At 42.1% G+C, this 25,448-nt stretch overlaps 1 protein-coding gene across 15 annotated transcripts in view; it reads left to right on the top strand.

Annotated features, from left to right (window-relative positions):
* The window catches only part of GPR50 (G protein-coupled receptor 50), a 280,991-nt gene that overhangs the window by 207,716 nt on the left and 47,827 nt on the right, over positions 1-25,448 (top strand). For 13 of the 15 annotated variants that reach the window (XR_005584875.1, XR_005584874.1, XR_005584872.1 and 10 more), the window contains 2 exons: positions 17,470-17,550; positions 18,495-18,628. The gene's annotated coding sequence lies outside the window, so the exon portion shown is untranslated. The remainder of the gene's footprint in view (positions 1-17,469; positions 17,551-18,494; positions 18,629-25,448) is intronic. The other 2 variants (XR_005584868.1, XR_005584893.1) reach the window with 1 other exon arrangement.

Raw genomic sequence — 25,448 nt, 5'->3', positions numbered from 1 at the left:
AGCACAAGGGGCGGGGCAATTTTCAGCAGAGGCCTATGGGTCACTTAGGCATAACAGAGGGTGTGGCTGGGCCAACTTTGAATGACTCAGGTTGCAATGCTACTCGCATATGGGGCAGCCAGGCAGGTAACCTAAGCCCCCTCCTTAGCAAAAATTCTGGTTGCACCCTGTGGTGAAGACTTGAAGAACCACTTCAAGAGGATGTGGAGGTGGGTTCCACTTCCTTTGGAAGCAGTGCTCTCCTGTGTCAAAGCTGGGCACTGTGGGTGGAGAAGGAAGCAGAAGGGAGAGGGTTAAGGCCATGCAACAGGTTAGTTCAGCACTGTCTTGCAGTCTGTTACCACTGGCTGTGGCACTTACTACCAGGCATAGTCCAATGAGGCTTTGTCCTAGATGACATTGCACTACAAACAATAGTCCTACAGAAGACAATGATGCTATGCCTGATAGTAGTGTTTCCTGGAGCATATTCGTTATCTAGAAACATTTAATAGCAAGAATTTAGCTTTGTTCGAAGCTACAAAAACTGTGTCCTGGATTGTACAGCTGACGTCAGTCAAGATGAACAGATGGTGCTTCTAATGTGTATTGTTACTGTTGTCCCTAATAGGGAGAGAGCATTTCAGGGTGAAAATATACAAACACTTTCCTGCAGATGCTGGGCCCAGAGACTCCACTGGGTTTCTAATAAGGAAAACAATCTGGGTGTTTTGCAACTGTGTTTCCTCCCTTCAGGAACCTGTGACCAATGCTGTAGTGACCGTCGGCCTTCTTAAAACAGTATTTTTATTTAGCAGATGAACAAAACAGAGAAAAGGGGATTTTAAAACAAACATTTGACACACATTCAGTCTCATATAAACTTACACTTGACTATAAGCTAAACTAGATAGGCTTTCCCCTTATGTCTGTTCTTCCTGTAACTTATGTTCTCCCAGCCAGAGCCTGAGGGAATGTCAACACTGCATAGTAAACTCAGAGTTAAGCCCAAACCCCCTTACCATCCACAGATAAAGCCTTTGACACTCACCCGAAGCATCTCAAGACAAGGGCCTGGTGACTCACCCAACGGTATGGGACTGAGCCCAAGTCTCACTATGGTGGGTCTCTCCCACTCTGACTCACCCTGTTCAAACTGGTTTGGGGGCTCTCCTGGGAGAGCCACCTAGAACCATTAAAGCTGCTCTAGTGTGGCCTCCTAATGACTTTTGATGTCAATGAGTTGTAATCACTGACATTATCACTATATCTCACCTGTGGGTGAAGGTGTTGAAACTGTTTGTTCCCCATCACAACTACACCATCCTAAAAGTATAATGCACCAAACACCAATTTGGGACAGAGATAAATAATCCTTACCTAGCACCCCTGCATTCTTCACAGGACCCTAGGGGAGTCTGTCCACGTATCTATTGAGGGGACACCATCATAGGACCTAATCACATCAGCCACACTATCAGAGGCTCGTTCACCTGCTCGTCTACCAATGTGATATATGCCATCATGTGCTAGCAATGCCCCTCTGCCATGTACACTGGCCAAACCGGACAGTCTCTACACAAAAAAATAAATGGACACAAATCAGATGTCAATTATAACATTCAAAAACCAGTCGGAGAACTCTTCAACCTCCCTGGTCACTCAATTACAGACCTCAAAGTCGCAATACTCCAACAAAAAAACTTCAAAACCAGACTCCAATGAGAAACTGCAGAATTGGAATTAATTTGCAAACTGAACACCATTAAATTAGGCTTAAATAAAGACTGGGAGTGGATGGGTCATTACCCAAAGTAAAAACTATTTCCCCATGCTAAATTTTCCCCCTACTGTTACTCACACCCTCTTGTCAACTGTTGGAAATGGGCCATCTTGATTATCACTACAAAAGTTTTTTTTTCTCCTCCTGATAATAGCCCACCTTAATTGGTTACTCTTGTTGTAGTTGGTTTGGCAACACCCATTTTTTCATGTTCTCTGTGTGTATATATATATATCTTCCTACTGTATTTTCCACGGCATGCATCCGATGAAGTGGGGTTTAGCCCACGAAAGCTTATGCTCAAATAAATGTGTTAGTCTCTAAGGTGCCACAAGGACTCCTCGTTCTTTTCACTGATACAGACTCACATGGCTATCACTCTGAAACCTATCTCCTGTTGACTTTCACTGGGACTTGGGTGCCTAACTCCCTTCATTCCATTGAAAATACTTTGTGTAAGGCTGGTATTCATTCCAAGAGCTGAATGAGTAATTCACACTTACTCAATGGATTTAGCCTTTTCTACATCTGAAATATCTGCAGGCACAGCCCAATTCACATGGTGTTCCAAATAATTCAGCAAAGTTTATCGATTTCTTCCTTCCGTGGCTTAATCAAAACATTATGAGAACATTTGATAGTCAAGCTATGTTGATTAGTTGTGATTGGCCAGATGAATCAGGGTAATCTTTCTGTTTCCTGACTGGATGAGCTTGCAAACAGTTGTGCATGTGAATTTACAGTTTGGTGTAAATACTGCGTGTGTGGCTATGGCATGACCTATTGTCATACCTGTAAAACTGGCTCACTCAGATGGTCACAGAAGTGAACAAAAGGGTGAGAGACTGGTCAAAGGCCATTAGTTTAAAATTTGAGCAAGTGTGCGTTGAAAATAGCTTGCAGTATTTGCCAAGTTGTGTGACATTCTACGCCAGCTAGACAGCGACGCCCTCCACTACATCTAGGTCACTGCTTCCAGGCTGTCACAGAAAATTGTTCCGTTTTTTAATTTAAATCCGTGTACTTAGATTGCAAACTCCTTGGGGCGAGGACAGCCTTTTTGTTTGTACTGCACCTAGTACACTGGGACCCCGGTCTATGAATGGGGCTCCTACATGCTACGGAAATACAAATAATAACTGTCACAGTACAGGGCAACTGCACCTGCATTTCCCCTCTGTGTCCAGCAAGGTCACCTACTCTCAGGTGTCTGGCTCTGCAGCCCTTACCTCTCTTGGGTGGAGACACATCTCTCTCCTTCCTGACAGGGGTATTTCCGGGCTGCACAGTTCCTAGTTTGCACTCTGAATGCCCCAGCAAGTCAGACTGCCTAAGCAGGCCTGCTTTGCCTTCTCCTCGGAAGCCATAAACCGTGTAATTGCCACAGTTATAAGTTACCACACAGCACATTTAGTCTTGGGGTGCATCTACACTGGCAGAGTTACGTCGCTGGCAATTACAGCGCCACTCAGAAAGCGCTGAAGGGAAACCGCTGTTGTGAGTTGATACTGTCAGCTGCCTGTGCAATAGCGTGTTCACACTTGCAGCGGTATTCAGAGCGATGCACTCTGGGCAGCTATCCCACAGAGCATCTCTTCCGCTTCTGCCGCTAAGAGTTATGGGAAGGCGGAGGGGGTCACAGGGCATCCTGGGTCCTGTCCCAATGCCCCATGGTGCTTGGCATCCCAGCAATCGCTGTGCTTCTGTCCGCATTTGGCGCCATCTTTCAATAGTTTGTGTACTGTGCGCTCTGCCTCTTGGATCTGCAGGAATGGATCCCGCACTGGTGACCAACATGCTGCTCGCTCTCACTAACACATCATGAGCGGCAATGGAGTTATTCCTTAAACTACAAAGGCAAGAGGAATTCAATGTTGATCTCGCCAGGCAAAGTAGCTGCAACATGAGATTGCTTGTGGCATTCACGGAGGTGCTGACCACAGTGGAATGCTGCTTTTGGGCTCGGGAAACAAACACTGAGTGGTGGGATCACATCATCATGCACCTCTGAGATGACAAGCAGTGGCTGCAGAACTTTCAGATGAGTAAAGCCACATTCATGGGACTATGTGATGAGCTTGCCCCAGCCCTGTGGCGGAAGGACATGAGAACGAGAGCTGCTCTGTCGTTGGAGAAGCATGTGACGATTGCACTATGGAAGCTGGCTACTTCTGACTGCTACCGATCGGTCAATAACCAGTTCGGAGTGGGAAAGTTGACTGTTGGACTCATATTGATAGAAGTGTGCAGGGCCATTAATCACATCCAGCTCCGAAAGACTGTGACTCTGGGCAAACATGCGTGACATTGTGGATGGCTTTGTACAAATGGGCTTCCTTAACTGTGGAGGGGCCATATATGGCGCACACATTCCAATTCTGGCACCAGACCATCTAGCCACCGAGCACATTAAGGGTATTTTTCTATGGTTCTCCAGGCACTTGTGGATAATCATGGGCGTTTCACGGACATTAACACAAGCTGGTCTGGAAAGATGCATGACGCACGCATCAGGAAGCTGCAAGCAGGGACTTTCTTCCCGGACCAGAAGATCACTGTAGGGGAAGTCTAAATGCCCATTGTGATCCTGGGAGACCCTACCTATCCCTTAATGCTGTGGCCCCTACCTATCCCTTAATGCTGTGGCCGATGAAGCCATACACGGGGCACCTTGACAGCAGCAAGGAGTGGTTTAACAACAGGCTGAGCAAGTGCAGAATGACTGTTGAGTGTGCTTTTGGCCGTTTTAAGGCTCGCTGGTGCTGCCTATATAGGAGGCTGGAACTGGCCAATGACAATGTTCCTATGCTTATAGCCGTGTGCTGTATGCGCCGTAATATTTGTGAAGGGAAGGGTGAAAGCTTCACTCAGGGCTGGACAGCTGAGGCTCAGTGCCTGGAGGCTGAATTTGAACAGCCAGAGACCAGGGCTATTAGAGGGGCACAGTGCGGAGCCATAAGGATCAGGGATGTCTTGAGGCAGAAATTTGAAGCTGAAATCCAGTAATAGGAAGTGACTGTGATTGGTGCAGACAATGCACTATGAAGGTTTAAGAAAATTTCCTGTTGCTTGGCAGGGCTCTGTTTGCTTTTGATTAATGAAATAAAGATTGCTTTCAAACCAAAACAATTCTTTTATTAAAAAGTACTTACTAGGGGCCTCCTCTCCTGTTTGTGCTTCGCCAAGCTCCAACAGCTGTGACTGGCTCGCTTCCTCCGGGGCAGAAAAGAGCCCTGGGGTAGGCATTCCGCAGCTCCTTCACTTTGACCCTGCACTGCAGTGTGTCCCGGTCATGGCCCCTTTCTGTCATGCATCGTGAAATCTGTCCATAGCTATCATAATTCCTATGGCTGGAGCACAGCTGGGACTGCAGAGCCTCGTCTCCCCAAATGCTGATGAGGTCAAGTAGCTCGGCATTGCTCCAAGCAGGGGATCATCTGGTGCATGGAGTAGGCATGGTCACCTGGAAAGATGCGCTGAGACCATTGCATGTGTCACCAAGCAAACAGGAAGGAGACTTTCAAAATTCCCATGGAATTTAATGGGTGGGCCTCACGGTTGGTCACCTGAGGGCAGGGCAGTAAAGTTCAAACCGATGACCAGAGAGGCAAGAACAGGCATTGTGGAACACCTCCCCAGGGGCCAATTGCAGCGCTGTAATTGGCCAGGATGTCTACACTGCTGTAGCTCCAGCGCAGAAAGCTGTATGCCTCTCATTGGGGTGGTTTATTTACAGTGCTGCAACTGCATGGTTTCTGTGCACTAAGAGGCTTGGCAGTGTGTACGCCTCGAGAGTTGCACTGGAGAAAGCTGCTTTACTGTGTCGAAACTTGCTAGTGTAGACAAGGCCAGAAGGTGAAAGCATTATAGAAAAAACATATTAAAAACAATAGAAAAGCTTATTAGCATGTGAATAGGTTCACCAGATATCACCCCAATTCCAGCAAGCTCTCTGGCAGGTAAATATTCTTCACACCACACACAGGGAGTCTTCCATGGTTACAAGTGCATAACACCTTTTTATCAGACCCCCCATGAATCTGAGTCACTCCTTTATCCAGCCCTGTCTTTGATCTGCAGAAACCATTAATAGATAAACAGCCAGACAATGGTCCCCACCTCAGGGAGAAGAGTCAAGAGGCTTGGCTTTGTATAATTCCAGGAGGTGGAGTTACATTGTTTAAAAGACTCCTTTGAAGCTCATAACGCTTCCCAGGATTTATATTAGTCATGTCTTCCCACTAGAGAGGTTACATAAAATCCCACAATAACACACAACCATTGGCATTTTTAATACAATGATCTCCTAAAATACTTACATTTAATTGAATAAGCTTTAACTTAATTCAATAAGGTTTGTCCAGGATATTGCAGAAAATTGACATACCTGTCACAGTAACAATACAGAAGGATCAACTTAAAAGCCCATGTGACTTAAACTGCTATAAGAAATGCTGTTGGAAAGTGGAGTTGTGCATCGTGTTTTGTTGGCAAAGCAAAAGCAAGTGTGCTCGCTCATTGGGATAATGGACTGAACCAGTCCTTCGAGAAGGATGCTGTAATGTTATTGACTACTTCAACTAGTTCTACAGTTCAAATTCATCTGCGCTATGGGTACCTGGCCTGACGTTCACGAAACATTCACATAACCAGAAAAATGTTTCAGGGGCCGCAGTCTGACTCTTCAACTGTCCTTAAGATCTTGTCTACAAGAATTCCACCCTGGTAATAGATTTGTGTGGGTGCCAACGCTAAGCAGATGGCTCAACTTGCACCACACTCTTCTAGCTGCTTCTGCATCCAAGTGCTTGAGGAAATAAGTAACCATTCATTTTATGACTCTAAAGTTAAACTTCATGGTCTCAATGCTAGCTCAGGAAGGTAGTGGATCTGCAAAGTGCCCAGAAGTCCCAACCAAGATTAAGGCCACATTGTGCTAGGCGCTGTACAAGCATATCGTAAGAGAGTCCCTGCCCTGAAGCACTTACTACAGTAAATTTATTTTTCTTCCTTTTTCCACCCTCCTGTTTCCTTACTGCAAAGGAAAAGCTTAGAAGATGATTAGTATCCACAGTAATGGGAAGCAAAATATGTACGTAGTGTGTGTAGGGCCACGGGGAGGGAGAGGTTTTAGTATATGCTGGACATGGAAAGTGAGTCTGATAGCAGAGATATTTCAGCATAAGAACTTTTCTCTGGCTTCAGAGAAAAATACACCATGTTTGAATGAAAAGTGACTTTCAGGGGTGTATGTGCAAGAAGTTGAAGAGAGATCAAGTTGGAGGAGAAGAGGGCCTGTTTGTAAAATGTTTGAGAAATTAGGTTGCACAAGGATCTGATTACATGGAGCAATTGTTCAGGAATAAAAAACTAGGGGTTAAACAGAAAAGGACCAAAAAGATAAAGTGTCTATTAAAAGATTAATTGTAAAAGGTAAGGTAGAGGGATCAGTGTGGCATAGATGTGATAGAGCTAGATACTTGCAACAGAGAGAGAGAAATGGGAGCAAGAGAGGACCAGTTAGGGGGGAAATGAAAACAGAAAAATTTGTTGAGAGAAGGAATCTGTTCTTTGATGAAAGTGTAGGGGAAAGAATGGTCTGAGTTAAAAGCTACGAGAAAGTGGCTATTGTTCCACAACTTCCAAACAAAACATTTAGTCCATTTTTTTCACAAAACGATTAATTTTTGACAGAACCCCAGTTTCCGACAAAAAGATATTCATTAAAAAAATTTAAGCTAGCTCTACAAAACAATGGTAAACATGTTAGTTTGCACAATTCTCTATCCTTGCATCTATCCCCTCCCCCAGCATGGAGACACACACACACACACACACACACCCTTCCTTATCTTTTGTTGTCATATCCATCTGCTTGTGCGTCACCTAGGATTTATATTGTGCCCAAAGTGTCTCAGCCCCTTTGTTGAGCACTTCGCTAGTCTGAGTGCAAAATCTTCTGTAGGGCCTGCTAGCTTGCTGCCTCCTGCTCTCTCAGTTGTCAACCCTCCTGAGGTCTTCAGGAATCCATGAGGGACCATTCTGTCCCCTGGAGATAGGCTAGACCCCGACTCCCTCAGAGGGCCAACTACCCTATGACACTCGGCCTACATGAAGTGTGTGGTGATCTTGTGGTCTCTACAATCTGCTGAAATTACAGTAACTAGTATTGTCACATTCAGAAACCAAATGAAGCAGGCACAGAACGAGAAATAATACTGTGGATTGTTAATCAGAAAAGTCACATGTGGATTTCATAAGGCCTGTTTTGCTTTCCCGTGTTTTAACAATAAATATGTTAACTCTGGCAAGTGACAACAAGCGTCCATATGGGGCTACATTTCTGTATTTGCACCAATTCCAAATATGCAGATGGGGAGTCTGTTCCAAAGTGGTTAGCGTATCAGAGCCAATTCATTTTTAGACTCTGATAGGGACCAACGCTGAAAGGAAATATCACAAAAGTGTCTCATCTTTCACCCTGATTCTTGCTGATTCGTACTTGAGTAACACATTGCATATTTCCCTGAAAACATCCGCTCAGTGTGAAGCAGCAGCCAAAAAAGCTAACAGAATGTTAGGAGCCATTAGGAAAGGGATAGATAATACAACAGAAAATATCATAATGCCACTATATAAATCCATGAATACTGCATGCAGTTCTGGTTGCCTCGTCTCAAAGAAGATATATTAGAATTGGAAAAGGTACAGAAGAAGAACAATTAAAATGATTAGGGGTATAGAACAGCTTCCATCCGAGGAGAAATTTAAAAAAACGGAGACTGTTCAGCTTAGAAAAGAGATGACCAAGGGGGAATATGATTGAGGTCTATAAAATCATGACTGGTGTGGAGAAAGTAAATAAGGAAGTGTTATTTACCCCTTCACATGACACAAGAACTAGGAGTCACCTGATGAAATTAATAAGCACCACATTTAATTTGTTCTTTCCCAATTTTAGCCTCTGATCCTACCTCATTTTCACTGACATTCACTATGTTCAATGTCCAATCACCACCAACCTTCTTGGCGAAAACCGAAACAAAGTCATTAAGCACCTCTGCCATTTCCACATTTTCTGTTATTGGTTCCCCCCACCCCCATTGAGTGGTTTTCTACCTTGTCCTTGGTCTTTCTCTTGCTTCTGATGTATTTGTAGAATATTTTCTTGTTACCCTTTGTGTCTCTAGCTAGTTTGATCTCGTTTTGTGCCTTGGCCTTTCTAATTTTGTCCCTACATACTTTGTGTTATTTGTTTATATTCATCCTTTGGAATTTGACCTAGTTTTTTGTAGGATCATTTATTTATTTATTTATTTTAAAATCATTGAAGATCTCCTAGTTAAGCCAGGGTGGTCTCTTGCCATGCTTCCTATCTTTCCTATGCAGTGGGATAGCTTGCTTTTGTGCCCTTAATAATGTCTCTTTGAAAAACCGCCTATTGTCTTCAATTGTTTTTCTCCTTAGACTTGCTTCCCATGGGATCTTACCTACCAACTCCCTGAGTTTGTTAGTCACCTTGTTGAAATCCATTGTTTTTTATGTTGCTGTTCTCCCTCCTACCCTTCCTTAGAATCATGAACTCTGCCATTTCATGATCACTTTCACCCAAGCTGCCTTCCTCTTTCAAATTCTAAACCAGCTCCTCCCTATTTGTCAAAATAAATCTAGAACAGCCTCTCCCCTAGTAGCTTTCTCCACCTTCTGAAATAAAAAATTGTCTCCAGTACATTCCAAGAACTTGTTGGATAATCTGTACCCTGCTGTGTTATTTTCCCAACAGATGTCTAAGTAATTGAAGTCCCCCATCACCACCAAGTCCTGTGCTTTGGATGATTTTGTTTAGTTGCTTAAAAAAAGCCTCATCCACCTCTTCTTCCTGGTGGTTTGTCGTAGGCGCTACCATGACATCACTCTTGTTTTGTACCCTGTTTATCCTTACCCAGAGACTTTCAACCAGTCTGCCTCTTATTTCCATCTCAACCTCAGTCCAAGTGTATACATTTTTAATATATAAGGCAACACCTCCTCTGTTTCCCCCCCCGCGCCTTCCTGAGCAAGCTGTACCCTTCTATACCAATATTCCAGTCATGTGTATTATCCCACCAAGTCTTTGTGATGCCAACTATGTCATAGTTGTGTTTATTTACTAGCAGTTTCCTTGTCATCTTTCACTTCAATGCTTTACAGCCAGCCACTCTAATTTTCCTTCTCTCCCTTGCGCACTGTCTTAGCCTCATTTTGTTAAAATTCAGTTGAAGTCCATTCTGTATTTAGTATCTTATGAAACAAACGATAGTCACCACATTAAGATATTTAAAAAGAAAGAAAAAACCTAAACATTATAAGCTAGAAACCTGTTCATAAATTCTAACTGGAGAAGTCTTTGCTCAGAGATGTGCGATATTGGCATAGCAATATTAAATCATTTCCCACACATGGAGTGATGTGCAAAGGAAATGAAGTGTTAAAAAACACTCAGTCTTTTACAGACCCCATGGAAATTGACTCATTGTACCTTTTTTTTTTTTGATAGCTGCTTGAAGAAACCTGCAGTTTTATATGCTTGCAAATTATTCCTTTGTAGATTATTTGGAATATGCATAGCCAGAGCTCTAGGCACAAGTTCAAACTTATTTACAAAGATCCATAATATCTGAATAGTTAATGCCAAACTGAATCATAGAATATCAGGCTTGGAAGGGACCTCAGGAGGTCTTCTAGACCAACCCCCTTCTCAAAGCAGGACCAGTCTAAATCCCCATATGGCCCCCTCAATGATTGAGCTCACAACCTTGGGTTTAGCAGGCCAATGCTCAAACCACTGAGCTATCCCTCCCCCCGAAGGTTCACACAGGAAGCCTGTGGTGGAGCTGGGGTTTGAACTTAAGTCTCTCAGGTCATTCCCTTAACCACTGGGCCATCCTTCCTCTCCATGGGAAGGATCATGCTGTACAACAATGCACTACTGGGAGTTGAACCCAGGATCTCCTGTTTACTAGGCAGGTGCTTTAAGCTAGCTAAGCCATGGTGCCTGCCTCAATGCTGTATTCAAGGTGAGGGTGAGCTGGTTGTGTTTCTAATGGCATCCTAACATTGCCAGTACTATTTTTCTCAATACAGCCAAACATTGTGTTTGCTTGCTTTTTTAATCAGCCCTGGTAGCTGCCCAGTGTATGCTGTAAGATAAATGGAAAAAGGCCTAATACATAATGTGTTCAAATAATCCAGTGGATGGGTGACAAGGCACTGGTTGTTTCAAAGTCAGAGTATGGAAAAAATGAAATCTAGAAATAAATCTTGGGTAACTCAAAATGTTATGGTATTCAGTACCAATCTTGACTCATAGCTCACCTGCGGCGAGGAGCCCGCCCCTCCGAACTCTGTGGTCTGGCCATATTGCAGACACGGAGAAGTGGAATCCTAGTATCCTCCGTCCCATACAACAAATGCTGATGGGCTGTTATGCAGCTCCTGGACCCCGCCTACTGTTTCTAAAAGGCAGTCAGTGATTCCATCCCCAGCGACGTACATGAAACTAGGTATTAGAAGTGACATCAAGGGATGGGAAGGGCATTATCTCACTGGCTGAGTGACAGCCAGAGAGACAGTGAAGGAGTTGAGCAGTCCCCAATCTGAGGAGCTGGATGACCCCTGTGAAACTGTGCTGTGAACCAGTGAGCACTGGCACATTGGTGCAGGAGGTTCACATGAATGGAGGAGGAGCGGCACCCTCCAGGACCCACCCCTATATCCGGTCGTTTCTACAGTAGTCTGTCCCCCAGGCGACAGACAGGGGTATGAACTGTAGATGGTCAGTCTGGGAGTACAGGTAGGAACTCATTTGCATGACTTCCCTCCTGCTTTGAACAGTTTCAGGTCTGGGCAATGGAGCTGCTATGGATCTGCTCTGGGAAATCTTCCAGGTTGAACTCACTGTCTTTGGGGTTAGTCAGGCCCATGCAGAGTCTTCCCCCCTACACAACCATTATTCATGCACAAAAGGGTCATGGCACCATGAGTGGTGCACTAGAAATACTTAGATTAGATGACATGACAGAACCTGAGCCTGCCTGCTTTAGGCCTCAGAACAAGTTGAAAATTACTTATAGGGGCGAATTCTGTTCTGTTACACTGGTGCAAATCAGGATGCAGAATCCGATTCAGGCCTTTAGATGCTGTCAGTAAATGCGATAAGCTTCGTCTTATATTGTGAAGTATAGAATCATAGAAATGTAGGGCTGGAAGGGATGTCAAGAAGTCATCCGCTCCAGCCCTCTGTGCTGACTCAGGACCAAGTAAACCTAGACCATCCCTGACTGGTGTTAGTCTAGCCTGTTCTTAGAAACCCAGTGACGGGGATTCCACAACTTCCTTGGAAGCCTGTTCCAGTGCTTAGCTATCCTTTGGGTTAGAATTTTTTCCCTAATATCTAAACTAAATCTCCCGTGCTGCAGATTAAGCCAATTACTAGTTCTCCTACTTTCAGTAGACACGGAGAACAATTGATCACCATCCTCTTTATAACAGCCCTTAAAATATTTGAAGACTCCTATTAGGCTACCCCACCCCTCACAGTTATTTTTTTCTTAAGACTAACCATGCTCAGTATTTTTAACCTTTCTTGATAGGTCAGGCTTTCTAAACCTTTCATCATCCTCTAGATTTGCTACACTTTCTTAAAGTGTGGTGCCCAGAACTGGACATAGTACTCCAGCAGAGGCTTCACTAGTGCCGAGTTGAGTGGGACAATTACGTCTTGTGTCTTATGTAAAACACTCCTGTTAACACATCCCAGAATATTAATCTTTTTCACAACTTCATCACATTGTTGGCTCATATTCAATTTGTGATCCAGTATAACCCCCCAGATCCTTTTCAGCAGTATGGTCTTTCAAGCAGTTTTGCACCCACCTTATAGTATTTTCATCTAGACTACTAGTTTGCTTATGAGAATGTCATGTGTCAAAAGCCTTACTTAAATCAATATGTCACATCTACAGCTTTCCTCCATCCACTAAGCCAGCAATCGTGCCAAAGAAGGAAATTAGGTTGGTTTGTTCTTGACAGATCCATATTGGCTATTACTTATAACCCCATTATCCTCTGGTGCTTACAACCTGTTTGATTAATAATTTGTTCCATTATCTTTCCAGGTATCAAAGAAAGATATAGGCTCTCCAGTCTATAATTCCCTGGGCCTTCTTTGTTTCCCTTTTAAATGATAGGTACTGTGTTAGCCTTTCTCCAGTCCTCTGGAACCTGACCTGTCTTCCATGAGTTCTTAATGGTTCCAAGATTGCTTCAGCTAGTTCCTTAAGTGCTCTAGGGTAAATTTCATCAGATCCTGCCAACCTGAATACATCTATTTTATCTAACTATTCTTTGACTTGTTTTTTCCCCTATTCTGGCTAATGTTTCTTCCCCTTTGTTAATATAAAGTGATTAAGTATCTGGTCCCAATTTACCTTTTTAGTGAAAACTGAAGCAACAGGCATTAAACACGTCAGTCTGTGTGATGTCGTCTATTATAAGCCCTCCTTCCCGCTAAGTAGAGGACTTGTACTTTTCTTCGTCTTTCTCTTGCTCCTAATGTATCTATAGAACCTCTTCTTATTGCCTTTTATGTCCCTTTCTTGGTGTAACTTATTTCAGGCCTCAGCCTTTCTGATTTGATCCCTGCATGTTTGTGATATTCTTTTGTACTCCTCCTTAGTAATTTTTCCATATTTCCACTCTTTGTAGGGTTCTTTTTTGATTTTCAGGTCATTAAAGAACCCCTGATGGAGTCATATTGGCTTCTTATTACTCTTCCTATCTTTCCTTTGCCTCAGGATAGTTTGCTGTTGCACCTTTAATATTGTGTCTTTAGAAACTACCAGCTGTTCTTGAATTCCATTTTCCATTAGATTTTCTTCCCTTGGGACTAGTTCTCTAAGTTTAACACCTGCTTTTTGAAATTCCATTTTCCTTATTCTGCGGCTCTCACTTTTTCCCTAGAATAATGACCTCTATAATTTTGTGATCACATTCACCTAAATTGCCTTCAACCTTCAGATTCACAACCAATTCCTCCCTGCTAGCCAGAATCAAGTCTAAAATGGCCGTCCCCGTGGGTATGTCCTCCACGTTCTGAAACAAAAAGTTGTCCCCAATTCATTCCAGGTACTTGGACATTTGTGTGTTGCTGTATTTTCTTTTTCCAGTAGATGTCTGGGTAGTTAAATCCACCATTACTGCCAGGTCTTATGTTTTAGATATTTGTTGTTCTAGAAACCATCTTCTCCCCCTGATTTGGTGATTTATGGCAGACCCCTATTTTGACACCCCTCCTGATTTTATATTCTGAATTAGAATTGTGTTGGCCTGTATGTATCTGGACTGCTGCTGTTCTAACTGAACCCAAAGGCCTCTAAAAAACATAATATAATGTACTAAGATGAACGGTGGAGGCTCTTTTCAGAAGGCTGAACAGAGAGAATATATGTTATATATGGTGTCTTCTCAAAATTCCTCTCAAGCATAACTACTGCTCATGTAGATCTGTAAAAATGGTGGGCCTTAAACTGAACCCTAGGAAACCTCAAATACAATCAGCGACAACAAGAAGCAAATGGAACAAATAACTAACTCCTTACACTGGTGGAACAAGATGCGAGGCAAAAGAACACTGTGCCAGAAAGACTGATTTTTGTATATAAGGCTTTGGAGAAAAATGGTAGGATCAATTGTCGGAGACTCCTATTAACCCAAGGCAACAGTACTATAAAGTAACCACAGACAGTTCTTCACTATTCAAAGTCATAGCATTTAAGAATAAACCAGCTGGAATTTTGGGGATTTTCACTTTAATCAACAGTTTGCATTCTTTTTAGAAGAGTTTAAAGGTTAGAAATTAGTTGAAAAGTTGTCTGGGTAAGCAGGACTTTGAATTCAAGGGTCTAGCTGCAGTACAAGTACTCTCCGTGACATCGTAACTACTTGATAAATACAGTTGGCCCAAGTCTTCACATGCAGCTCCCATGGGCGCCAGTGTGAGTTAGACCAATTGATCAACTGTATAACATGGCCATAGTAGTGACATGGTCCTATATGTTATTTGGCAACTACACTTGTGTCCAAATGTATTTGTGTTATGGTGTAACCTGCATACTGTCTTGAAGAGGAGCATTTGCTTTGGCGTATCTAGGTGTTCTCTTGGTATTAAGGGGGCAGCGATGTTAAACAGAAGTCAGCAGTTAGGGTGCACTGTACTTACCTGACAGCTATGCTCTCAAGTTTAAAATACCATTGTCCTTTGGGGCAAGAGGAGTGTTTGTTTTTCCAATATTAGCCTTAAGTTATTAGCACTCCTTAAAAGACTCTGGAACTGCCCCAATGCACTTTAAATTGAAAATTACTTTGTGCAGAAAATAGCCTGTTAAATTGGCGGAACAAGGGGCTGAGAGCCGCCAAGTACTGTAGCTTTATTTGAATAAAAGATGTAATTTAAAGTAGCAGAGAGGGAGAGAAACTTGGGTTGATTGGGGCTTGACTCCATCTACTGAGAGATAATGGCAGTGAGGACAGACCTTTCAGATGAATACAATAGCTTGAGTTAATGTGCTGGAGCTACATTATGCCAATGGTTTTTTAATCTGAACTCTCCATTGTTTACCCTGGGAATTTCTGCTTAAATCGATTGTGATTATGACTTTGTTTCCTAAAGTATATTTTTAATAGTAATACCTGTCTAATACCTTTTTGGCTGGCAAACAGCCTTGTTAACTTGTTTTAGGGTAAAATTCACCCATTCAGAGGATTATAAGATGCACACCGACTTAATTCCTATTTTAATACTAGCCTTCAGCACTTGGATGAATTTCACTGCTACCAACGGTTGAAAGCCAACCTACCATTTTAGTAATTCTGATTGATTATATCTGATAGAGATTCATCCACTGGGGGCACATATTAAAGTGGTGTTCAGAGGATCAAGTGCAGTATCTAATATATCTGATGACTTTAGTTGCAATGATATATGACCTACCTGGGCTGGGCAATACTTAACCTGCAATAGTTTAAAAGAATAGAAAGACAATAAAATCTATTGTAGGCTCAGGGGGAAATGATTAAACTGAAGTTATCAAAAAGTAGTCTGTAAAAAAGTTGAGCCATCAAAGTAATAATATATGGAGCTATACCTATCTCATAGAACTGGAAGGGACCCTGAAAGGTCATTGAGTCCAGCCCCCTGCCTTCACTAGCAGGACCAAGTACTGATTTTGCAGCAGATTGCTAAGGATTGTACTTACAACCCTGGGTTTAGCAGGCCAGTGCTCAAACCACTGAGCTATGGTAAGCAACAGCCCTGTTGAAATATCAAACTGAGTGTGCGGGTTTTTGTGAGTAGGTGTGGAACTGTAGCGTCAGGCTCCTGGAGAGCAGAAGTGAAGACAAATGATGTAATGAAGTGTCAGAATCTGCAGCTTAAATGCACATTGAAATCACCCCAGTTAAATGAGTTTACAGAACAGGTATTTCACAGTACCAGTAATGTTCTTTGAGTATGTCGTCAGGCAACAGATCGAACCCATGAAAAAAGCGGACTGCACCCAGGAGTTCTGTATCAAAAGAGAGATCGAGAATTGAGTCCTCAACAAGCAATCCTTGACTGTCGCACATAACCTGTGGTTAATTGAAATCCAAAGTGTGACTGTACTCTCTAATAGAACAGACGGAAAGGAAAATGTTGAGTGTAAATCAGAAGATTTCCTGCACACATTGAATGTGTGTGAAACATTCACTATGAGATTTAAAATGCTCAGATTTGGCTGCTCTTTTTTTTATTATTATTATTAAGGAGTCTGGGAGGTTTTCAGAGAACATGCAGTTTTTCATGCTAATTTTCATAACAGCAGTCGGTTTACTGAATTTGGGCAATAGATGTTAATTTTCACAATTTGGTCATTAGTGAAAACTTCACTGCAGCTTTACATTGAATCCGTTCAAGTTTCAGGATGGCCTGACTGTGTTTTGTCACACGGCTACAGTCACATGGTATTTCTTCTGGATCGTTGATTGTCTACTCTGCACCAACCCTAGGTGCTGTTGAATGGAGTTAACAGAATCTGTTTTAACTAACTTTTCTCGGGCTTGTGTGGGGAAGCAAGGAGGAGACATACCAGAATGAGGCCTGCCATTCACCAAAGCCTCCACAGAGGCTGTCATATAAGACTGCTCTGAAAGCTTTTCTGAACGTGGGAAGGCTGGCTTGCTGCATGATCTAGTTTCAGAAACATCTGTGGTACCCTGCTGCAGAGAAGGCCAGCTTATCAGCTGGTGCCTGCTTGCCATTTGCTATTTTTTTCCTATCTGCATTCATTGCACAATTCTGAACAAGTCACATTCAGTATTGCTCTAGCTATGCATTAAAACATTGGGATGAGATCTTGGCTGGAGTCTAGGCTGGTGTTGCCACGGGGGGAGAAGGTATCTGTCAACCCCTACCCTTTCTGTGGCTGCATTTGTGCCACATGCAAGATGGCATCTCTACGTGGCGCTATTTGTCTCTTGGTGGGTTACATTGGGTTAGGCAGCAATTTTCCTCTGAGATTCAGTCTGTTAATTGAATATTAATAAAACTCCATTAAATTGAGTGTAACGAACTGATTTGCCATTTTGTCTAATCAATCAAGCTTCTCTTTGCCATTCTGTTTTTTTAATAGCATCCTGCTAAAGTAGGGGCTGAATGTCTGTATGCTGGGCCAGTCTCTTTGCTAGGATGTCTCTGCTGCACAAAAGAACCAGTAAGAGTGACAGGCACAGAAAAAGACCTGCTTGTTATTTTAAATAAGGTGGTTTATACTGTCACCTGTCCCTCATTGTTAATAAGCTCTTATACTGTCAAAGCTGCCCTTGGCTACTTGCTTATTTTTACATATGCTTATAAAATGGGCATATTAAAAAGAGGATGATCAAAGGAGGAATCTGGCTGAGGAAGATGTGACTTGAGGTAGCCAGTATAACTGTGCTGCTTATGCAGCAAACTGTTTTAGTTTAGTTCTCCAGGGAATAAGTTTGCATGTTATCTCCTGAGGAATCATGACTTGATTCATCTGGTAAATGAAAAGGATTCCTGAAGACACAATCCTTTGTTCCTTCTAAAGAAGTCACTGGGAGTTTTGTCTGAGTAACGAGTGAGTAAGCAATGCAGGGTGAGGCCTATATATATACTTTGCTTGAATTCATTGGTGTTTCACTGGTGTAAGTGAAAGGTGAATTTGGAGAATTATTTGAATCCCAGGTGGGTAAATTATGCACATGTTGGTCAATCATTTTAGCAAACAGTCTTCTGTTAAGTACTTGGGTGCAATATAAAAATGATTAATATATTAATATTAATATGATAATATTGATATTAGATCAGAAAACTCCACACTAAAAGATGGCAGTGGAGAGGGGCTATTGTCCAAAACTATCAGAAATGCATTTAAAGTTTATTTACCCACTTGAGATGAGTAGATTATACAGCAGACGTTCTTTTCCCACTTGCACTGAAATGATTAGTCACACTGAAATGAAGCTGTTCAATTAAAAAAAAATCATTCTTCTGATGGGAGTCAGTGGCAGAACAGAACTTAGTTTTCATAATGTATGATGGTTGCCTGTGGAAGGCCCATTTTTCAGTGTGCACAGTTTTAATAGCAGGCTTTCTGTTCTCTTATTCTGCACTTTTTCTTACTCTTTACAGGAAAATAGCCTGTCAAAAGATAATAGTACTGATCCCACAGACCAAGCTTTCATTGTCACCAACAGGAGCCAGCTGGAATCAGTAAATTCAGATGCTGTGGTGATGGGCACGTTACAGGTACACAAATACAACAGGTAGGACGTCTTGTCTGTGTTAGGACTGCTAGCTCTAGTTCAGTAGTTGGCTAATTTTGTTTGCGGTTTCTGCAATTAGTTAAATGTTGCCTGATCTTGGAGTTAATCCTCAAAGGCTATTGAAAAATATATATTTGAGACGAACTGTCCTAGGTGTCAAATCTGTAACATTACATTTAAGCTCTTGTGGGCAGAAACTAGCTCTCACTCTCACAATGGGTCCCTGATCTTGGTTGAGGCTTCTGGAATACAAACAACAACAACAACAATAATAATAATAATAATAATAAATAGTTGCTCACACTGTTTTTATATGGCCCGTAAAAAATAGTTCATTTTGCTGTCTCAGTAGTGCACCCTGAGAATTCTGCTTTGAACTTGTTCTGTCTGTCTAATTTACCTTGTTATTTCATAGCTCCCAACACCATAAGACCTAAAGGGAAGATTTTTCACTATGCGTAGGGGAGTTGGACAACCAATTCCCATTGATTTTTCAATGGCAGTTGCAAGCCTAACTCATAGAGCGTTCTGGAAATCCTAAATGCCTTTCTGTGCTTCCAGTCAGTTTGCTGAGCAAAGTGAACATGTCACAGTCATTAGTGTTTTTCAAGGTAAATATAGATCTATTGATAGAAGTAACAGTAATATAGGAATCTTAGAATTCACAAGGACCTTGATACACTGGGGAATTGTTCTCAAATCAACAAGATGAAATTCAGTAAAGACAAGTACAAAGAACTCCCCTTGGGAAGGAAAAAATCAAATGCACAAATACAAAATGGAGAATAACTAGCTGGGGAGTAGTGCTGCAGAGATCAAGGTGACTGCTTTACAAAGAGCAGCAGAAGGATGCAATGAAGGGCAGACACTCAAGAAATAATGGAGAGGAGAGGCTGTGAAAGGACACTCAAGAAATAATGTGAAAGGTTCGTGTAGGGAAGACCCTGAGACCAAGGTAACTATGATAGAGAGGAGCTGCAGTTAGCTGTGAGTTCTTGCTAGAGACCCTGCCTGTGAGAAGGATTTGGAGGCTAGGTACCTCCAGCTAGGTAAAGCCGGAGAGACTTTGAATTGGAATGTAGCTCCGGGAAGAAGGTGAATCCCTGTCTAAAGGGAATGAGTGACTGAACTGGGGGTGGGGCCTCAAGGGCCAGTATGTAAAGACTTAATAAATGGGATTGCAGGAGAGGATGTTGTAATTACCTGTGTGACTGAGAGTTAAGGGGCCCTGAAGAGGGGAGAAATTGGGAGCAGAGCATTGCAGAGTGACCTCTGGCCATGAGGGGGCGCTCAGGAGGCAGCTAGCCCTGTTACAGGTATATTCACAGGAGTGTTGTATGTAAAGTATGGGAGGTCATTGTCCTGTTTTGCTTGCAATTGGTGAGGCCTTCAGGTGGAGTACTGTGTCCAGTTGTGTGTGCCACTCAAACTTTCAAGCTCCACTAGTATGAATACTTGTTAAGCTTGAATTTTTCTATGTTTGCTAAAAGCAAATTTTGAGTTGTGTGTTCAGTTGTAAGTTTGCACTGATTAGATATGGATGTCATCCAATCAAGGAATGGAATCAATGTCCTGTGACTTGTGTAAATTGCCAGTGCAGAACATTTCACCAAAACTTAAATACTGAATTTTCACAATGAATTTTCATGAGCTATTCAAACAGGGAAAAATCATGAAAAAATTCACAAATTGTTTTAAATAGTGGACACATTCAAAAAGTTTACAATCATCTTACAAACTGAACATTCACTTTTTTCTGTTCATGAACAAAGAATAAATTGTTTGCATTTTATTCCCTCAGCTCTAATATTAACAGTTTTATACAAATGCTTATTTACTTTGTTGTATCTCATAGTGAAATTTCATAATAAAATTATTTGAGATTAATTCGCCGTTCTGCTAAAGAAAATTGATTTCGGACTTTGAATTAATCTCCTGTGTTAATTCATAGCAGCTTCATTTTGTAACTCTGCATGTAGTTTATGTGGGTAAGAGTGCTTTTTATGGACTGCCTTGCAATTTAAGAAAACCAATTTATGAATCTCTGCTCCAAATATTCTGAAACATTTGAGCAATGAAAGCTTTCCAAGTGATCATCAAAATTCACATTTTTCAAATGTCAAGGTCACCCAGAGGTTCATAAATTAATTCATGCCAAGAGAAATTAATGAACCAGTTAAAAGATTAATACGCATGTTTGGCTCTGTCAACACATTGGTTAATCATCTCATCACGGAGAGTCATCCTAAAGTATGCTTTAGAATACTGTTCTGAGTTTACTTCTACATTTACTTGGAATAAATCTTTGTCCAAAGTTCATGCTGGTGTATCAAGCTGATTCCTCCACTGGGTCATCTTGAACATTTTTGCGATTTATATTAAGGAATTGGTAGCGTAAATGTTCTGTAACCAGTGTATAGGATAGTCCCTGGAGTTAGAACAAAGACCTTCTAGACACTGACATAGTCGCACTGTAAAATAAGGATGTAAATTGTACCCTGGTTCCAAGGAATAATCAATTGAAGACGAACTACACAAATGTGTTGGGGGATCATCTCCCATGGATCAGCACATGAAAGGTTCCTCCTCCTCTCCAGCTCTTTAGGACGTCTCTTCCCTTTTGAGAGGGGTGTAAAAATGGGGTTCAACCACATCCATGGCACCATTGCTCCCTGTCCCCCGCCCTTAGGTGCCTTTTGTAGATCCAGGGATCCATATGTGGGCAAAGGCCAGGGATGGGTATGCCACCTGAACTGTCCTACCCAGGAGACAGCTCTTCTTTGGTAGAAAAGTTAATGCCACTGACGGCTGCATTAGCTTTCCCTTGCCGCCTCCTGGGCCATGGAGCATGCCTTTTCAAGAAGCAAGTGCTGGTGGTGGCAGCAGTTGGGGGAAATTGATGTCAGTATGGGCCTCGCATGGAGCTGATAGTGAGTGCAGAGGAGAAGCACAGGGTTCACAGCTGGTGTGGAAGCAAAAGACTAGTGTGTAAGAAGGCCCTCTACCTCCACCAGGTCCCTGAAATCTTGGGGAATCCACAAGTCAGTAGCCAAACTCTGCTTCTCTGAGAGGAGGGAATGGGGGGAAATGAGGACCCACACCACTACCAACTGATAGAAGAATTCAGAGGAAACTTCATGAGGGGAATCTCATGGTGATGTCTGCCCTGCCCCACCCACAGTCCTCTCTCTCAGAAGGGAGCTACCATCCCCAACCACCCCAACAATAACAACAAAATAAGTTAGCAGATTGCTGGATTTAGACAACAACCAATCAAGGATTTCCAAAGTTGATTCTAATGTTTTAAGGCTTCTAGAGAAACCTGACTATAAAGGGAAACAAAGGTTGTGCAGAATGTAAAATATATTAAATTACAGTTCTTTTGCCTCCATTAGTACGTTTGCTTTAACTTACCTGCGTTGATTATTACGGTCCTAGCCAGTTACAATAATGCCTGCCATACTAATTGCCTATTTAAATGGCCTCCATAGCCATGTCCCCTCACCATCTCGCAAGCTGTAATGTATCTCCCATCACAACACCTCTGTATTATAAGTAGAGGAATTATCCCTATTTTACAGAGGGGAAATTGAGGTACATAGAAATCAAGGTCTGTGTCCTCCACCTCTAGATTTTGCTCAAAACTCCTCTTGTCTTTAATCTGTGCACAGAACAATTGCAAAAGATGGTTCCAAATACCAAGAAAATCCCCCTTGTCAGGGATTTGATAAAGCAAATTATTTCAAGCTGTTTCACAGTCCAGCACTGCCAAACACAGTCTTGCTCTTCTTACAGCAAAGTGGGAGAAGGCTATTAAGGGAATAGCTTGGTAATGAGCTATTAGAGAACATCTAATATGAATTGATGTTATTCGCAATCAGCTTAATACTGTGCTTGAGCAGCGTTTATTCTTTAGGGAACTGAAATATGTTCTTTCAACCTCTCTCTTAGGGGCATGCATTACCTAGTGTAGATTTCATTGAGGCAGTAAAAATAATTTTGATCTGCTTCAATTTCAAAGTCATAAGTCCCAAGTTTAGTCTGTTGAAGTTGATTCAACAGGAGTGTAAAGGGCAAAAAATACGTGGTGAGGGGTTCAATGCACAACAAGTCCCTGAGCCTCTAAAAATGTAGTGGTCTCTGGCAAAATTCCCACTGATGCTGCCCCAGGACCACAAAGGCATTGAGGTTTCTAACTTCCATTGAAACCAGTGGAAGTTAGGAGCCTAAGTATCTTTGAGGATCTGGACCTTTATACTTAATTTGGCCTGGGCTACACCTAAAACTTAGGTTGATCTCTCAGAGCTGTGAAAAATTTAGTGTCCTAAGTGCTGTAGTTAGGCTGAACTAATCCCCCATGTAGATGCAGCTAGCTCAATGGAAAGATTCTTCCCATCAACTAAGCTGCCACCTCCTGGAGAGGAGGATTTACTACAATGGCAGGAAAAACCCTTCTGTCAATGTAGGAAGTGTAATATCTTGTGTTGGACCAACTCAGACCCTTCCTGTCCTCAGCAAATGAACATCCAACGTGGCGTATTGAGAAATTAGTTGCCTTTTTATAGGGGAGCATTCAAGACTCAGCCCAAAGGTTCATACTATCTTTAACTCCAGCTACAAATCCCATCCCAGTCTCAGTCTGTGTTCTTTTCTCAGGCAAAATTCCCACTGACCTCAGGAGCACAGATCACTGGTCTGTTTTAGAGCTTTGTGAAAGGAATGATTTAAACAAACAGGCAATGTGACCTCCAAAAGGAGGGCATAGAATTAGGCATTAATCTGAGTAACATTTTAAAGCCATTATGAACTTTACTTTGCAGATCAGTAAGTACCAAACAGACAGCTTTAGGGCTGGAGTGTCACACTCATCTCCTATGGGAGACCACATTTGGACTAGTTTTTGGTTGTATAAATAAATATTTTTTTAGCTAGACCATCTAGTGATTAGACGCTTGCCTAACTGCATCAAAGAAATATTTTAATAACGGCTGCTGATTAAGTTATTTGATATGCTGCCTTAGCACCCATTGTATTATGCAGCAGCATAGTTGGTGTGATCAGACTAGCATTCTTAAAATATGCTGTAAAAGAAAAGCCTATACATTAGATACTGTGAGGAGACAGTAGTGCCTAATTCTCATTTACATAAAGGCCCCTTTAATCATTATGGCAGTTAATTATATATTGTTTAGAAAAACAGAGTACTATTTAGAGTCCTAGGTAAATTGCTCACCTCTCAGTTTCATTCAGAAGCCCCCCTGTATTATGAGATGATAAATAGGATTACTGAATTATCATCTCTATAACATTCATTATTTTGTATACCTCTGTCATATTCTCTCTCATCTGGCTCCTCTCTCAATTAAGCATGTCCCTTTTTTAATAGTCTCTGTGCATCGAGAAGCTGAACAATTTCCATCCCCATCTCTGAACTCCCTCTATTTCTGCTGTTGCCTCTTTTGAGACTGGGTGATGCGTGGAAGCTTGGTGCTCCCTGTGCTCAATCTGTTGTTCAGATAAAGAGCATCTTAGTCTATATAAGGCTCAATCTGGCATGTTTCAGAAGCACATTTGCTGAAACAATTTAAAGTTTGGGGGGAGGGGGGGAGGAGAGAGAGAATATCTAGCCAACCTAGGAGTCTCAAGAACCATTAAATGAGGAGTGATAAACTGCCCAATTTGTGCAATAACTGTAGAAAAACTCTCCAGGAAGAGTTAGTGTCCAAAGGCCTACACAGCAGCCCTTTAAATCCACAATTAAATGTTAGCTTACAGCAATATCCAAATGTGAAAGATAAAGCAAGGAGAAAAAATGCACAGAACAAATTCACAGCCTCTTTCACGTTAATCTTTGACATTCAAAATATTTCTTTTTATTTAAAAAAAAATACACACTAAATTGAGAGCGGCTGTATCTTAAAAGAAAGAATGGAACCATTTATATTAAGAACAACAAGAATTGCCTACTTTCATCTCAAATTAAATATGCCTGGATTCCTTTCATATGACTGTATAATTATGATCATAAAATTAAAGAGTAATGTAGTTTTTTTATTAAAGCCAATAATCTAAACATCTGTGGACTCTTGAGTTGAGGAGGGTTACAGCTGGCGCTTGATTGTGTTTTGAGACTAGAAGTGCAGACTTATTGACTGATTAGTTGTCTTCACATTGGTGTGGTATTGTATTTTTCTTTCACTTCAGCATTTTTTTTTGTATAGGTCATAAAGGACTGTGAATCTGAGTCAGAGACACTCATTTAAAGTGAGCATGCCAGAGTGCATGCATGTCTTTGTAGCCGATGTGTGCCTATACGTCTGGACTGATACGTGATACGCATGCAGGCTAATCAAGCAGGCTTTGGGTGCAAAAGAGGGCACATACTCAGTTTTCAACAAAGGCTTCTCTTGGAGGAGGGCTGGAGTTTATTTGGGAGGTTGTGAAGGAGACAGGGAATGCAGCCTCCAAATTCCAGGCACCTGGAACGAAAGATCCTGCCCCATAATGTGCTGACCATTCAGGGATGCTGCGTGGCTTGCCCATCCCCCAGAGTGCCATGATGCCCATAGAAGCTGTGCTACCATTGGCTCCTCTTCCTTGAGGGGTGATACAGCCATGGCACATTGACTTCCACGTGGGTATCAGCCTAGATAGCCACTGGCTTCTGATGGCAGCCTGCCTCAGAGAGTGTTTTTTCTCCAGCCCATCTTTCCAGGATGACACTGCTGGGTTGGTGTGGATAGGCTACCAAAGGCTCCTTGGTGGCAGCATGCAGTGGAGATGTTGCTGCTGCTTTCCCCCACAGTCCATGTGCTTGTAC

The sequence above is a fragment of the Mauremys reevesii genome, linkage group 9 (assembly GCF_016161935.1).
Source record: "Mauremys reevesii isolate NIE-2019 linkage group 9, ASM1616193v1, whole genome shotgun sequence".
Lineage (NCBI taxonomy): Eukaryota > Metazoa > Chordata > Testudines > Geoemydidae > Mauremys > Mauremys reevesii.
This window is presented reverse-complemented; position numbering and strand designations above follow the sequence as displayed.